Below are 10,016 nucleotides of genomic sequence, written 5' to 3'. Positions count from 1 at the left end.
CACTGCCCAAAACTTGCGTTTGAATCATCAGTGGCAAATCCTTTAAATGAAAACGTACTTACAGTCTGTGAGTCAGAATTGAGTCAGAGCATTGTAGTCTACTCTTCCAGGATCAGGAAACAGTCCTCCATAAAATGTGCTGCACACATCTGAATATTTGGGTTGAACTGTTCTGGAACAGTGTTGTAAATACAACTTAACCACTGATTTCTAGTTGTGTCCTCTTTTGGAAGGCCAAACAAAGTAGTTTCGCTTTCACAACGAAACACACGGCGGGCTAGAGTGAGAGGAGGCAGGTGGGCTTGAAAACGGCGCGGCCGACGGGCTTGCGGCAACCACAGGTGACGACCCCGGGCTGGACTCCGGTTCGTCCATGGTGAAAGCCGATCCGCCGATCCACTGCGTGAAGTTGATGTATTTCCTCAGCGACCAGCACGGATCAGCTCCAGGCATGACGAAGCGGATATCGTCCTCTTTTGGAAGGCCAAACAAAGTAGTTTCGCTTTCATAACGAAACACACAGCGCCTTCACGACATGACGGCAGCAACAATACTACAGCGAGAATAAAAGTTACACCTTCTTTCTTTGCGTGAACATTTGGTCGGTGTTATGCAAACCTTCCCACATCGTGATGTAGACATGTGGGGGCGTGTTAGAACGAGCCGTTTTAGGTTGGCTTGGTTGACTCTTAACTTTTATAAAGAATATCTCTTTGGATTTGAGACTTTAGTCTTTGCAACTTTACAGATCTTCTTTATGCACCAAGAACTTGTAACAATTCAAAGAGAAAGGAAAAATTTAAATCGCATCATATGACCCCTTTAAATTCAGAATTTATTTTCACATTCCACTACAGCATAAATGGCTTTTAAAGCTATCTACTGCCATCTACGGGCCACTAGTGGTACTCTTTGTATTTAAAGAGCTCTTCATTGTCACGGGTCACCACAGAAGAAATGCTAATTAAAAGAGTGAGATAGACGCATAGCATATTATGACACACATAGGCATTGAGAAATCACGTTAATGATTAAAAGATATAGACTATTTTATTGGTAAGCCGTCCTGATCTTCTCTGAACGCATTTTAATATATTGTTGCCCCTCAAATGGGCTCTAGAGGGTGTTGTGCTACCGCTTAGAATCAACGAGACTGTACAAAAATAATTCATCGAGCCTTTGAGAGACAAATTAATCATTTTCAAAACGACTCTTAAATCCTGGCTTAAGTAATTTCTCAGTTAGGTCATTAAAAGAACATCAGTAGCCTGGTCAGGTCATACAATTGTTATTTTCGTTCATACGACAAAGATGTATATGAGTTATAGACTATAGCACAATCCCTGATGTATTCTGGAATGTAGGCTATATGTATATTATTATTTTGATTAGCTGGTTGATAAAACGAATTTCTGTAAATTACAGTCATTACATTACATTTATGCATTTAGCAGACGCTTTTATCCAAGCGACTTACAGTGCATTCAGGCTATAATTTTTTTTTTACCAGTAGCCGTGTGTTCCCGTCACACCCGAGAGTTAAATTGCATAGTATTCATTCAAAATCACTTTATAGCCAATATACTCAAACATGCAATCTTCATCTTTAAAGTTACATTTTTAGTTATACTGACGCAAATTTAAAGTTTAATGTTCAGTTTAAAGTTTAAGTTAATCAGCACATATATATGCCGTAATCTTTTCTTAAGTTACCTGACTAAGTACATAAACAAGAGCATGAATTTACTATTAGGCTATTTGTGTTTCATTGCGTTCTCATATGCGTTTCTTTCAATTGTGTTGAAAAGCTCTCGCGATAACATGAATGTAAACGTCAGACTGATTAGCGGCGATAAGATCTCGCGAGCTTTTCTCGTCTGAGCTCGGTCATAGCTGTGGGTGGAGACTTCTCCAGCAGCTGGGTTAATGCTCGCAGAATAAGCGCGACAGAGTCAAATTTGCGCTACGTAGCCATAAAATTAAGCCGACACGCGATCTGTTAATAACAATGGTGAATGAACACATCGTGTATTTAGCTTAATAACCTCGGAAATGCTGCGTTTGTACGATGTAAAGTTGTAAATAATCATTGGCACTGATTTGCTGGAGCTGCTGTTGAAACAGTGTATCCGCAGTGAATTAACGTCACTTCGTCTTGGCTCACCTTTCCCACAGGTATGTAATGCATCTGCTTTTCCATATGGTGTGATATGTATTATTATTTGTCTCTTATATGAAACTCAAAGCAAAAAGTTTTTCCCCCTCCCCACCAGGTCATGAATAGCTAGATGATTCTTGATTTAGATGATGACTGATCATCCACACTAAAGTCTAGATACGGAATCTCAAATCACTGCACACGTCATGATTTAACAACTCTAATATATTAATATATATCTAAAACATTGCTCAAGACTAGCGTTATTAGATTGCTACCTGTTGTGTTGAACGAGATAGATAGATAGATATGTGTGTGTGTGTGTTTATACAAAGATAGGCTACATAGATAGATAGATCATATTACATTTATTTGATCATTTGAGTGCTTGTTACAACTATTGAATGATTTGCACTCAAGTGAGTCAGATCTGCTTGAATCATCAGGCCAAAATAAATTATATCATGTCATCATTGCTGGAACACTAAAAAGAGTGGAATTTTAATAATTTTAATAATGTTAGAAATAAAATGAGATGCAAAGGGCAAATCTGGAGGGACAGCACTGGATGCAATGTCACCACTATGGATAAACAATGCTAGAGAGAAAGCTAACCTTTTTTTAACCTTTTTTTTTTCCCAGTGTAAATGCATTCTGACTGACCGTTACATTGGTCAATCTTTTTTTTTTTGTTTTTGTCAAGGACAGGGTGCCTGCCAGTCATTCTTAAAACTACATAGATCAGGTCTGAATCCTCTGAGACATCATAACCCAATCTAAAACACTGTTTAACCAGGCGTTCCCTACATGTCATATGAATATTTTGAGAATTCGTTAAAAAAGGCAAAATAACAAGTTTGATGAGTTAAAAAGTCAAGATGAAGTCAGATCTTTAAATAAATGTAATATTAATATAGTAACTTATTATAAATGTAATATTGATATAACTAAAGTAAAATATAGTAACGTTCTGTCTTCAAACTTTTTAGTTGACATCACTGACGAGTTCTATAATACATGGTGAAAGCTATTAGTTAACATTTCCATTTATGTCAATGGCGGTTGCTAGGCTGACGCAGGACCCCAGGTGAGAACTGGGTAAAGAAGACAAGTAGAAGAATTAGGCTACGTTTACATGACAACGATGTAGTTAAAAACTGAAAAGTTTTTCCCTTGCGTTTTTAAAAAGGTTCATGTATACACGACAACATTTTCAAAACGATTCGCGTTTACACATATCCGCGAAAACGGCCAAAAATGCTGCATTATGTATGCCAGGCCAGTAGTTGGCGCTGTCACCTTGTTAGTAAACAGTACCTGTAGGGAAGTGATGATTATATGTTGTATATGATGCATCTCCGCTGTTGGTTGTAATATTGGTGAAGTAAATCCACACTTTGCTGAAGAAGCGTTAGCAAACTCTTAAACAGCAACAACAGTATCATATACTCCGCCATTGTTGTGTATGTTTGTTCGCGCTTGACTGTGCATATCTTCATACCTAACACGTACTACATACGCGCATGACGTCACCGTTTTCAAAGATTCCCGTATTGGGTGTTTACACGGAAACGATAATGGTGGCGTTTTCAAAAACTTGGTATGCCAGGCCAGTAGTTGGCGCTGTCACCTTGTTAGTAAACAGTACCTGTAGGGAAGTGATGATTATATGTTGTATATGATGCATCTCCGCTGTTGGTTGTAATATTGGTGAAGTAAATCCACACTTTGCTGAAGAAGCGTTAGCAAACTCTTAAACAGCAACAACAGTATCATATACTCCGCCATTGTTGTGTATGTTTGTTCGCGCTTGACTGTGCATATCTTCATACCTAACACGTACTACATACGCGCATGACGTCACCGTTTTCAAAGATTCCCGTATTGGGTGTTTACACGGAAACGATAATGGTGGCGTTTTCAAAAACTTGCACTTTGAAACCCGTTTTCAAAAATATGCGTTTTCAGTCCCCAAAACGCCGTTGTCGTGTAAAAACGAACAGGCAAAGCGCATAAAAAGTTTCCTGTTTTTGGCTGAAAACGTTGTCGTGTAAACGGCCCCTTAGACTGATTGGGTGATGGCACCTCAAGAACATGCACAGTCCCAAGCCCTTTGCCAGTGACTATCATGTCCTGTACTGTGACATACAAGGCAACAGTCAAGAAAAAAACATTAGTCTATTTCACACTTTTTACACTTTCAGTAAAGAAAGATGCATTTCACATTAAATCTGATAGCGAATGGCATTTCATATTGAATTCACTGCCTGCATTGTGCCCAGCAGTCACAGCATTTAAGGGTTGATGTTATCATCAAAAGCATCAGTAAAAGTATTTTGGATCATTCTTCCTCATCGTCTGTTTATGTTGGAACAGAAATCTCATAGCTATCGCAATAGACTCAATTTCCATAAGCAAACTCATTCATATATGTATATTTCTGCTTTTTGATTTGCACCCTGTCCTTTGCCTGCTCCAGTATTTTGTCATTTTGCTGTCCTCAACCCAGCTCTGCAGTGTTACGTAGAGTCCTTCTCCCAGGAGGCAGAGTGACATTGTTTCCTGTAACCCCCACTGAAAAGCTCTTTCAGACCCATTCTTCATCTGTCCCTGAGGAACAGAGGGATGCTGAAGACATTTGCCTGCTTCAGTGCTTACTATATCAATCAGCATGCAGCTTATTAAGGGTAATAACAATAGGTGAACCAATATAATTCTGGAGCCTGCTTAGCTAGCCTATGATGATTTATAGAACATAAGAGGCAAATAAAAGAAGACCTAGATTGATATTGTTTGGAATTAGAAGTAGCTGTTTTATTGTGCATTATGTAAGAGTTAGGAATTTTAAAAAAGGATTTATGATTTTGTTTCTCCATTCCTCTCTATATTAGGTGTCTTTAGAGTGTAAAAATGTATGTACACAATAAATGCATTGCATCAAATGGTTAAATTAATTAGTTATTAGTTATTATATTTAGAATTAGTTATTACAGTAGCTGAAGACACTTAACACACACACTATATATGTTGATCCAGGAACATGTTGTACTTGGTGAAATCACGTTCACCATATATATATATATATATATTTTTTTTTTTTCAAATGAGCATAGATTAGATTAAAACCTGTCATACCAATAACATTCAATTCTGTGATTCCAGAATGATTATTTTCCATTGGACTGACAGTTTCTTATTATCTCTGACATTCTTATGCACTCGGTAGAAGGTTTGTCACCAGCAATACATAAATAATTGTGAAATAAAGTTGGTTCATCTAACTTGACATGTCACAGGTAAGGATGAGTATTAGTACTCAGGAGTGACAGCAATAATCAATCATGAAACCACTTTTCTGAGAACTAATTTTTATTGGTTGCAGTGTCATTTTTGATGGTACCTGCCTGGTGGTTTTTATCAGGATGCAATGTGTGCCAGTGCTTTTAAATCAGTACTCAACACTTTGTTTGGAAACGATGAAGGATGTTAACTAAGCATGCAGAGCAAATCAACAGTTTATGCAATAGAACAGCAAGATGCTTGTGGCACAAGATGTTAAAAAAAGTCTGAAGTGTGTGTACAACAACCAAATTAAAAATCAGCACAGAAATTAGTACAAAATGACCCAAGGTCTTGGTCACAAGGTAATTACAAAATTTAGCAGGAGACGTTATTGAGAAGCAAGAAGGACGGGCAGTCGGGCAGAAGAATCGAAGAGGCATAATGATTGTGTATCTTTAGCCCGAAAGTTTTCTGTCGTGGGCAGGGAGCTGAGTAGGGAATCTCCTTGGTTATCCTGAAGGGACTCATCGGAGAAGAAAGCCACTGAAAGACTGAGAGCCGTGTCTTTTCAGGAGCCTTATTAAAATGCATTAGAAGCACTAGGCTGCCTTCCCCCATCATTGTGGTGCTTATCATCCACATAGCAAACAGCCCAGCTGTACACAAGGGAGTTGGGCAAGCCCTGTCAGCCAGGCCCATATTCCCATTCTCTTATACAGTCGTAAACGCATGCACCCGGCTCCTCCAAAAACCCTCTCTCGCATGATGCGACCCCCTGCTCTCTTTCTTCATATGCACAGAAAGGACAAGGTTTCAAGGACATGAGATCTGCTTGCTCTTGCAGAGCAATTTAGATCTGGACAGCTCAGATAGACTGAGGCTCCTTAGTGTCATGCGCTCCCAGAGTCTTTATGCCGTTTAGCATATTACTCGCCTCTGTGTCTCTTTAATGCCTTTGCGCATCGCTTCGCCAAACAAATCAGTTTTAAACCCTTTCCCCCCACGCTAAGAGATCTGAAAAGTTAATATGCGTCAATGGTCTGGATTTAGCTTGGATTTTTCTGTTGTAGCAGTGAATGAACCTCCCATAATCTGATCCATATTACATGCAAGCAGTTTAACATTTTCCTCCCTCTAGGTTTTACCGTCAGTTTCGCTCATAGCATGATAGCAAAGCAGTCAAGCATGTGAAACACATGAGCTTGCATGTAATCTTAAAATCTGATCCACATCCTTATGCTTAAAATGTCAGATGCTGATACAAGAATCAACCACTTGCCTGTTTGGGTATGATATTTATTATTGGAAACCAGAATGTCCACTAATGGAGTGTTGAATATCAAATTCCCAAATTGCCATAGTATTTATAGTAAGTTTTAATTGGTATGTTTATGGAATATTTTATTTATTGAATACTGCATAGTCCATGCTGTATATTGCATACAATGTATGAAAAAAAAGTCTTTAGAAAAACTGAAAAAGTAGTCATTTTCTGCATGTACATTATCCGTTAAGTTTACGGAAATTTCCTTAAACTATAAAACACAACACAGAGCAATGCACAATTTAAAAAATCAACACAGAAAATTCCTTCATATTAGCAAAGTACACTGGGGTCAATTTTTACAGAATTAACTATTTAAAAAAAAAAGAAAAGAAAAATTGAAACGGAATATACAGGTGCATCTCAATAAATTAGAATGTCGTGTGGTTTTTGTTAAATGTGAGCCAAAATCATCACAATTAAAAGAACCAAAGACTTAAACTACTTCAGTCTGTGTGCACTGAATTTATTTAATACACGAGTTTCACAATTTGAGTTGAATTACTGAAATAAATGAACTTTTCCACGACATTCTAATTTATTGAGATGCACCTGTACTATTATGCATACATCTATGTCTATGCTGCATTGTTGCTACGTGAATTCATGTTGCATCCAGTTATCATTCTAATAAATAAATATGGTTATTTAGAAATAAGTATTGTGTAAAATGTTGTAAGGTTTGTCAGTCTATTCAAATAATGAGTCAAAATAGTTATTATAAATCACTACTGATTTTATTTCTAATTCATTCATCACATTGGAAATTGGAGGCATTGCAGTATTTCACGCAGTATGTGTTGTATGCTGTACATGTGGTAGGTCACCTGGGTATTCCATAAATTCAGAAAATGCACATTCTGCATACTGTACATACTGTACTACATACTGCAGAAACTGTATGAGTAGCATGCTAGTATGTTAATCTGAAATAAGCCTTTGTTATGAGAGCACTGCATATTCTTACCTCTGAACATCATTTTGTTGGTTTGTTTAATCAAGCCTATACTGTCTTTGAGTGATTATTGTGCAGAGTCATTGTGCTGAGTGAAGTTATTTGAAATAATCACTGGCAGAAACAGCTCTGAAGCGATGTTAAGTGGGTGTTAAGTCCTATGAGAGAGACAGACTGAACATTAAAACGGATGTACCTGTAAATGTTACCTGAAACCAAAATAGACTCAATTTAGAAATGGACTCGCTTGGAACTCATGACAGTTCTTTATTAAAAACTAATCTTTTTTTTATCCCCCTCCTTGCTGATTTTATTATTTTTTTTACAGTTTTTTTTTTTTCTTCAGTTAAATGATGTGTGAGATGGAGTGCAATATTGATTTAATTATCACATACAGTATAAGCCAAATGTTGGCAGGTCTTGAATTATTTTGGACTTTTACTTTTAATATATAAATAATATATTATTTAATAATATAGAAGGAATAGCTGATTATTAATAATTAGTATTATGAAAATTATTAATTAGTAGATGCTAACTGTTTCTGATTTAGAAGGTCATGTGAAAGTTTGCCAACATATGAGGCAATGCACCCAGGGGGGAGCCCAACCAATGTTAGGTTTATAACCATTCATTCTTCAGTTTATGCCTAATTTTCAAGCAGACATCAAAGACATTTCAGTTTTAAACAGTTATGTTAGCTGAGATGGTGCCACTGAGGGTTTGCTCAGTAATTTGCAATACGTAGCTGACATTTTGCAGGCATTTGTTAGTTGGCAAAGCCTTGTAATGTTTCCCTCTGGGTTGTCTATGCAGTGAAGGGAATTAAATGCACAACTGGCGACACTGCCGTTTCTGCTGTTTGTATCCTTGTGGATTGGATGTTAATGCCGCTTAAGTCTCAAAACATGAAATGCTATGGATGAAAACAAACAAGGAAGATTGTCCTTCACATCCTGAAAATTAGCATTTTTCATCCATGAGATGTGACAGCAAGAAGCTCTGCCAACCTCATCTTTAATTTTTAGTACTGATAAGGCCTTTAACATAGCTGGAATGTTGTCTCGTTCAAATTGATTCAGTCATTGTGAACAATAGAAAGAGCTGTTGCTATTTTAGATTACTGAATCAGGTTTTTTATGTCTTTTTGCAAAAATGTTCTTATCTCCTTCTAAAAACAGTCTGTTTGTTGTCCCAAAACAGTAGGCACAGTTAAAGAATTAGCCAATAGGCTGTTGCATGCATGGTGCGCTGAGAACACACACATAGAATATTAGTGCTAAATGCTGTGAATGTTTGGATGCAGGTGGGCATCTTTAGCCACTCTCTGGTCTCCATGGCTCTGTTGGCTACCGTAGCATGCCAACTAGAGATCGAGATCGGATATCGGTTTTGTAATATCGGATTCACCGATAAACGCCGCCATCTTGTGGGTGTTTTGAGAATTGCGCACAGGATCGACATTGCAAACTGAGGGGAGACAAGCAAACAACAACGGCGTGCAGGTACTTTATCTGCTGTAGTTAGTAAACTTTATTTAACATAACAGCCATTTATGCACAAATTAGATGCATTACATAAATGCCTGATATGTAGTTTATGCAGCTTGGCTCTAAGAAATAGAGACCTACTCGCAGAGTAATGTAAAATAATCCATCAAGTCCTGTCGCAATAAAGACGTAACTTTGCCTGAATTAAATAATATGTAGCCATGAATGAGCGCATGTTGGAAATAAAAGCGCTGAAATAAATTCTCTCTCTGTTGTCTATGCTCATCGTTAGTCTCGTGAAGTCGGAGTCACATCGTAGATAATCAGTCAAGATCCTCTCCCAATAAAGACATAAATTTGCACGAGTTAAATAATACAGCCATGAATGAGCGCATGTTGAAAATAAAAGCACTGAATTTAATTCTCTCTCTGTTGTATATTTGCTCATGATTAGTCTCGTGAAGCCGCTTTCATATTGCTGTTCACTCACCGGGTTGATGTGGTTGATGCTCAGGAAATGCTCCAGCACGGCCACCGCGTATAACTTTTAACAAGATTCACTTGTTTAAAACACCCTAAATTGTATTAACATTTACTATATAACCATTATTTCGCCAAGAATCATCTAAATAAATAGAACTCTATGGAAATTATTTATTATCTCCGCGAGCGATCACAGTTTGAGTATAGTTCTGTGTAACTGCATAGATAAACCGCACTGTCAGCAGGCATTTCATAATCTAGAAGGACAAAAACATTATTAATAATTCTGATATAACATTCCAGTTGAGAAATGCAATAAAATAC

General features: G+C 37.4%; 1 protein-coding gene across 2 annotated transcripts in view; it reads left to right on the top strand.

The window, feature by feature from the left end:
- Positions 1 to 1,901: 1,901 nt before the first annotated feature.
- The window catches only part of LOC107657577 (protein O-linked-mannose beta-1,4-N-acetylglucosaminyltransferase 2), an 11,720-nt gene continuing 3,605 nt past the window's right edge, over positions 1,902 to 10,016 (top strand). Inside the window, exons 1-2 of one of the 2 annotated variants that reach the window (XM_016445729.1) lie at positions 1,902 to 2,175; positions 4,668 to 4,845. The gene's annotated coding sequence lies outside the window, so the exon portion shown is untranslated. The remainder of the gene's footprint in view (positions 2,176 to 4,667; positions 4,846 to 10,016) is intronic. The other variant, XM_016445728.1, reaches the window with a different exon arrangement.

Source organism: Sinocyclocheilus anshuiensis, unplaced genomic scaffold (assembly GCF_001515605.1).
Source record: "Sinocyclocheilus anshuiensis isolate Anshui unplaced genomic scaffold, SAMN03320099.WGS_v1.1 scaffold251, whole genome shotgun sequence".
In the NCBI taxonomy this organism is placed as follows: domain Eukaryota; kingdom Metazoa; phylum Chordata; class Actinopteri; order Cypriniformes; family Cyprinidae; genus Sinocyclocheilus; species Sinocyclocheilus anshuiensis.
This window is presented reverse-complemented; position numbering and strand designations above follow the sequence as displayed.